The following is a 7,827-nucleotide window of genomic DNA, read 5'->3' on the forward strand; positions in this document are numbered from 1 at the left end:
CAATCTATCCAATCCATATGCAGTGTCCCCTGCATTTCAAAAGCATTGCCAGCAAATTTTTTATTCTAAATTCAGTAGTTGTCTTCACATCATAGCTACAATATGATCAACATTTGATACCTACACCGAACTTAGAGCAAAGAAGGATGTTTTCATGTGAAAAAGATATAAATTGTAGACATACACGAGTTGTAGATCCAGTGTAAATATATAGAAAATAGAAATTCAAATGGAATAGAAATAAGAAAAAAATTAAGAAAGAGAATAATATGCTGAGCAGATTTGTGATTTCAAAATAGCACCAAATTCAATATAGGAGTGTAATCGCTAGATTTGTGATTAAATACGTATATACATTTCAATACAACGACACTTATATATGTACTTGCATCATCTTTTTAATGAATAATTTATTTTTATTTTCCCTATCATGTCGTTCTTACAAATTTTTTGTTAAATAAGAATAAATTAACTATATTATACTTTTAAAGTTGATCTATATATACATCTACTACTTACCTTCTCGACAACCTATATGTTCTATTTTTATTTGGATTCATACAGTCATTTAGTATCATACATACGTTTAAATTGTACATAAGAAAATACTAGATTATAATTTTTACGTAATTTAATTCTTGTGCATGCTAATTATTCCATAAATTTACCCGAAGAACAAAAACTCATGCTTGTGTAATCTAATATCTATCTCTAACCTGAAAGCTTTTGATATTGAAAAATTCTAGTATGCTTACCTCAAGCTCTAAACTTTCCTCAATCTCTCGAGGTATGGTGTACAATAAATATGAGATAATAGGTCACTGTATATATATATATACACGCACACACATATATATATAGTAGAGGCTAAACTCTTGTATATATGTGTTCTATATTTTGTATGGTGAATATAAATGAGTAAATATTTTGATAATAATTGTTTATATATTAAAATAATAGATATTACGATATGTTATATAGGTAGCAGTTGATAGTGTCACAACGCATGACAAAAAAAAAAGCGCTGTAGAATGTTTCAGATAGATACATATATATATATATATATATAATCAAGCGCAAAAGGTTTTAAGGAAAAAAACTTATATTAAGAACTAGATGCAGTATCACTGAACGATTACAAAATACTTAAACAAATAACATAAAATAAGATGCCTCTTATTTTCTAGAACAAACCCTTACTCGTTAGAAGCTAAAATCCTAAAACCCAACATAATATAAAGACTAATACTGAGGCATTTACTTTGCCGAAAAAATTAAAAATTCATTTTAAATAAATAACAAAAGTTTGCTTAGAAGAATCCTTGGCCAAATCCATGATATTGTGGAGGCATCATGTTCGGATTGTTGAATGGAACAATGCTAGAACTGAATCCAGCAGGCTTTGTCTCAAAAGGAAGACCTGCTCCACCGGAAGAACTTCCCAGAAAAAAAGGATGGTTAGGATGATGAGGATGAGGATGAGGAAGATGTGGATGAGGATGATGATTATTTTGGGAATGAATCACAATCTTCTCAGCATGCTTAGCCACATTCTTCTTCAGTTCATCGAGAGAGGCCTTCAGTTGTTGAAGTTGTGTCAAGCTCATATCGTTCTTGCGAGCCATCCACCAACACTGATTCTCATTTGCCTTTTTCATATGGTTAAGCTCCTCGGCTCGCTTCTTTTCAATTTCGAGTTGGTTCAGAACCTGTACATGTAGTAAAATTAATATATATTATTTATACCGAAAACGTTTTATTAGAGAGGAAAGAAATTAAAATAACCAGAGTGAGCTGCGTGTTTAGCTCACGGACACTAGTGTTCCGATGAGCCTCAATGAGTTTCATGGTTCCAGAAGCAGCTTGTGGTGGATTACCACAAACAAAACGTTCCAACACAGTATGGACACAAGGATGGCCAAAAGAGAAGACCTTCTGACCGGGTGAGAAGACGATAATAGCAATCTCAGCCCCACATAGAGTGCTCAATTCACTCGCCTTCTTGAAAAGTCCGGCTCGACGTTTGGAGAAAGTTACTTGGAGATTGCTTTCATTATTCATCTTCACCATCTCAACCTTTTGTCGTCCCTTACTCTTTCTCGCCATGGTCACAAGTATTGAATATGTGCAGAGAGAAATAAATAGAGAGATTAATGGAGATAAATAATTTGTATTGAAAGAGGGGGAAATGAGTGATATTTATAGGAGATTTGAATCAAGGTTGTGAATTAATAAATTTTAGGTAGACATCCTGTATATATTTTCTTGTTTTAATAATTTACTTGTTTAGGGTTGCTTGAGAATCTCCTCCTTATTGAAATATATGGTAGGAAACATTTGGACAATTAAAGTTAAATTTTAGCTGTACTTTTATACAATTTGCAAAATCATCATTATTCTAACATATATAGATACATAGCTAGATGGATATACATGAAAATTGAACCTTCTTGAAAATTTTACATTTTTTATGTTATATATATGTATATATATTCTCGATATTAATTTCGGATTGAGAAGGTAAGAGAGCTACTTTTAATTTTATTTATTTGTCTCTTGTTACGAGACACAATGAATCAAATTGCAATGATAAAAATCCTTAGATAATTTCTGTTAAAGTAATAAAAAATTTAAAAATGTATTATAAGATATATTAAAATTTAAAAACTCTGATGAATTCTTTATAAAATTAATTGATCATTAGTACAATGGATAATTTTAATTTTATTTATAAGCATTAAGGGAGGATCGAAGTTGCAAATTAAATTATAACCATCAATTGGATCACATTTAAAATTCAAAATTTTAAATAATTAAATTTAATTGTGACAGTCGATTAACCTTCATAACAATAAAGTTTTAATCTGATTGCGTGTGATATTCAATTAAACTTAAAATTCATATAATTCATATTTAGCTCTTTCAAAAGGTGACTTACAATTATTTTACTTGTACAACACTTCAACTTGAGCCTGCTTAAACAAAATCCAATTTCTTTGATCCATTTGATTGAAAATTTCTATTTAATATTGTTTGGTCCTAATATAAAAACTTCCATGCATTTTTTAGGGAATTTTTATTTAAATTATATCTCATATAATTGAATAAGTTAAATAAACAATTAACATTTAATGAAGATATTATCCATACTTGGTATATATATTCCCAAATATATAGATATATTTGCATACTTAGATAAGTACTCTCAATAAAATATTTCCCGTGAATATTACCTAATTTCATTATTGATTTATTTTAAGATTAATTACTCACATTAAAGTAGTAGAATTTTCTTAGCTACCATTTATGTGTTACAAGAATTTTCTTAGCTGGAGCTTGTGCATGTGACCCATATAGGCTTAGTATTAAATTATTTATAGGACTTTAACCAATATAATTGATTTATTATGACTAAACACTTTTGACTCATCATCATGATTTATTTATCGCATCAATAAATTGGATGAATATACAGGTCACCAAGAGTGTCATCTAATAAATGCATCACAACTCTTATAATGTATAAAAATTTAATCATGAAATTCAATAGTTTGTCTGTGGATGCATAATTACCATATAGTTAATTCATTTCATTTATTATATTTTAGATTAATTCAAGATGTGACTTGTACCAACCATTATTTAACTGAATAGTTGGTATATTTCTTCCTATATAAGAGATTGTACTTCCCTGTATGTTTTTAATTAAATGTTATTTATATTGTTTTAAATTTGATGTATATATATATTAGTTAATTAACCAACACAGGTATTTATTCAAAAATAGAGACTCATAATTGTCAATGTAAAAACTTAACTCGCAAAAATATGACATAATTGAAGGTTTTCCTAAAGATGATTCATGTTCTTATCAAAGCACGATTATGTGACTTTAATATCTTTTTTTTTTATATTTAGACGTTACTTTTGTCTTGAGTTAATGAGTTAAAAGTAAATTACTTAAAATATTTTCTCCTATTACAACTCTTAGAATAGTTGGTTGATTTCAACTTGAAAATAAAAATAAATGCATAGATAAAAAAATTATGTTATTATTACACTCTTTGAAAGTACCGCAACACTGCAATGAAAAGGAACATGATGAAAACCCAAATGCTAAGGCACCAGATATCTAACATAAATAAAATAAAACAAACTGCAAGCATCGTGTTTACAACTCTTTTTAATTTCATCCTTCCAAGACTTAATCAAGAAATGTACTTAGTAGAATCTTTTTTTCTCATTTCCTTGAATATATATATTGGGATTATCCTTGAACACGTTAGATATTGCGTTTGGGTCGTTCAATACATGAGGCGTCATGTTTAATTTGTTCTGAATTATAATCGTCTCAGCTTCTTCAGTAACTTACTTCTTCAATTCCTTAAGAGATGTCTTTAAATGCTCAAGTTGTGAGAAACTCATTTCCTTTTTCGGACCCATCCACCAACACTTACTCTCACATTTTTTTTTTGTATTTCCTTAAGCTCTGCATTGTGATTTTTCTCGATTTCCAATTGATTGATAACCTATTTTTATATTTTTTAAATAATAAGTACAAGTCAGTATAAGTTTTAATCCAACAAAAATAAGATCAAATAAGTATATTAAGTTTTAAAATCTAGATATGGTCTACTCAAACCTGTGTGAGGATCATATTGAGCTCATGTATCCTTGAGTTGCGGTGAGCCTCAATGAGCGTAATGGCTCCTGAAGTATCTCGTGGAGGATTAACACAAATGAAATCTTCAATCACTTTTTCAACACAAGGATGAACAAAAGAAAAAGCCTTCTTACCAGGGGAAAAAACAATCATCGCAATATCAATGTCACAAAGAGTGGACAATTCACTAGCTTTCTTAAAAAGACCAGCTCTTCGTTTTGAAAAAGTTACTTAGAGGTTGGTTTCGTTACTCATCTTCACCATCTCAATCTTTTGACGACCCTTGCCCTTCCTATCCATTGCTAAAAGTGAAAGAAAAAGACGATGTGAAGAAAAGATAAAAAAGTTGGTTTATAATTTACTAGGAACTGATAGAAAATGTGTAGTGTTTATAAGAGTCGTCGGACTGACATTATTATTTTGCGCTATGCAACATCAAACTTTATTTAAATGGATTTTCTATATAAATTTTTTAATCTTTAATTACTTACTCATTTGGATTCATCAGATTGGAAAATATCATTTTGTACTATCCAACATATAACTTGATTTATAAATTTATTAGCTTTAATTACTTACTCGTTTGGAGTCAACAGGTTAGACATTATCATTTTGCACTATCGAATATATAACTCGATTTAGATTAATTTTCTATATAAATTTTTTAACTTTAATTACTTATTCATTTGGAGCAGATTTCATATTATCATTTTGCACTATCCAATATATAAACTGATTTATAAATATCTTAACTTTAATTACTTATTTATTGGGAATTATCAGGCTGGACATTATCATTTTGCACTATTCAATATTTAACTTGATTAAGAGAGATTTTCTATATAAATTTCTTACCTTCAATTACATCCTCATTTGCAGTTACCAGGCTGGGCAATATCATTTTTCACTATCAAACATATAATCTGATTTAGATAAATTTTCTATATAAATTTTTGCCTTTAATTACTTTCTCATTGGAGTCATCAGGTTAGACATTATTATTTTACACTATCTATAACTTGATCTAAATGGATTTTTCGCATAAATTTCTTAGCTTTAATTACTTGCTCATTTGGAGTCACCAGATTGAGCATTATCATTATACACCATCTAGCATATAGCTTGAGTTTGGTGGATTTTCTGTATAAAATTTTTGATTTTAATTATGTACTCATTTGGAATCATCAGACTGTGCATTATTATTTTGCACCATTCAACCTATAGTTTAAGTTAGGTAGATTTTTTATAAAAATTTTGTGGATTTAATTACTTACTCATTTGGTGTTACCAGATTGACTTTATCATTTTGCACTATCCAACATATTGCTTGAATTAGGTGAATTTTTTATATAAATTTCTTAACTTTAATTACTTACTCATTTGGAGTCACTAAGTTTGACATTATCATTTTTCACTATCCAATACACAATTTAATTTAGATGAATTCACTATACAAATTTATTGGATTTAATAACTTACTTGTTTGGAATCATCAAGTTGGACATTATCATTTTTCACTATCCAACATAACTTGATTTAGATGAATTTTGTATATAATTTTTTTTCGGTTTTGATGACTTACTCGTTCTGAGTCACCAAGTTGGACATTATTATTTTATATTGTTCAATATATAATTTGATTTAGACGAATTTTCTATGTAAATTTATCGGCTTTAAAAACTTACTTGTTTGGAATGCTTTACAATCACCTCATTGAAATATGTAGTAAAAAAATCTTGAAGATTGATATAATATTACTTATAGGTTATACGAATTTACCACTTCCAAATCATCCTTGCTTGTAGAACAAAATGAGATGAATCTTCTTAGAAATACTTATTAGCAGCCACATTTTCTTGCTTATCAAATTTGACAAGATAATGAAAAATTGTGTTAGCATATGTGCAAGGATGAATAAAATTTGAATTACACATCCCAATACACAGTATTATATAATTACAAACCTATCTCCTAATATATATATATATCAAATTTGGGAAGATAATGAAAATATTTTTCATGTTTCTCCATACATGAATAATAAATTAGTCAACAAAAAATTACAAGCTTGGTAATAAAATTATAGCGAATATTGCAAAACCACCATGAAGTTTAATAAGTTATATATAAAAGAAATTAAAATTTAAAGAAGAAAATCCAAAAGTACAGAATATCATGCAATTACCACCCTACTAATTATTTTAAAAACCATTTTCCTCTTTTTAACCTTAGCCATAAAAGGTTTTAATGAAGCTTCTCTATAGAACTATTCCGATTAGGCTCAATTCTTCACCATGGTGAGTTGTCTTTCATAGTACATTATCTTTCTTGACACTTTCGATGATTGCTCATCTTCTCTAATCTTCTCTACATTGATTCAAAATTATTTATACTCTATTTGAATCCATAGGGACTTAAATGTGTTTCCATGAGATATATTTTAGTCAAAATTTTAGGATTATCTAACTAAATTTTTATGTTTGCTTTTTCATTAATCTCGTCATTCTTCCAAATAAATTTACAACAAAATGAAAGGATTTAGGTACTCATGTTTTTAATCGAATATTCTCAATTGGAATTCATATTTTCTTGAAGGAATCTATCTTCGAGGGTAGTTTTTTTTTTTTTGGAAAAAACTCAAACCCGAAAGAGATTGGGGTTCCTCACCAGTGTCTGTCATAAGTAGTAGTTATGCTGATGAAAAAGCACAATATATTTTATAAAAATTTTGTAAATAAAGAACATTATTGTAATGTTTTCAATTAATTTTTTCAATATGGGATATTATATTAACAACACTCGATTATTTATAATATACTGAAATATCATATTTTTGATATAAAATATAACACGTTGCATAGTAAATTTATTAAGTACGCATATATATTTTAAGATAATGTGCACTTATATCCGTATTTGCATAATGCATTATATAGGTAGCAGTTAATAGTGTCACAAGGGAAGATAAAAAGAAATAGCATAGTAGAATCTTTGAGAGAGCGATATATATATAATCAAGCGCAAAGGGTTTGAAGGAAGAAAATTTATATTAAGAACTAGATGCAATATCATTGAACGATTACAAAATACTTGAACAAATAACATAAAATAAGATGCCTCTTATTTTCTAGAACAAACCCTTACTCATATTAGAAGCTAAAATT

The 7,827-nt window shown here is 28.2% G+C and overlaps 1 pseudogene; it reads right to left on the reverse strand.

Annotated features, from left to right (window-relative positions):
• Positions 1-1,310: 1,310 nt before the first annotated feature.
• On the reverse strand, positions 1,311-2,106 carry LOC148270390 (agamous-like MADS-box protein AGL62 pseudogene; annotated as a pseudogene).
• Positions 2,107-7,827: the final 5,721 nt, after the last annotated feature.

This window comes from Carica papaya, chromosome 1, assembly GCF_054855325.1.
Source record: "Carica papaya isolate Zhongbai chromosome 1, ASM5485532v1, whole genome shotgun sequence".
Taxonomy (NCBI): domain Eukaryota; kingdom Viridiplantae; phylum Streptophyta; class Magnoliopsida; order Brassicales; family Caricaceae; genus Carica; species Carica papaya.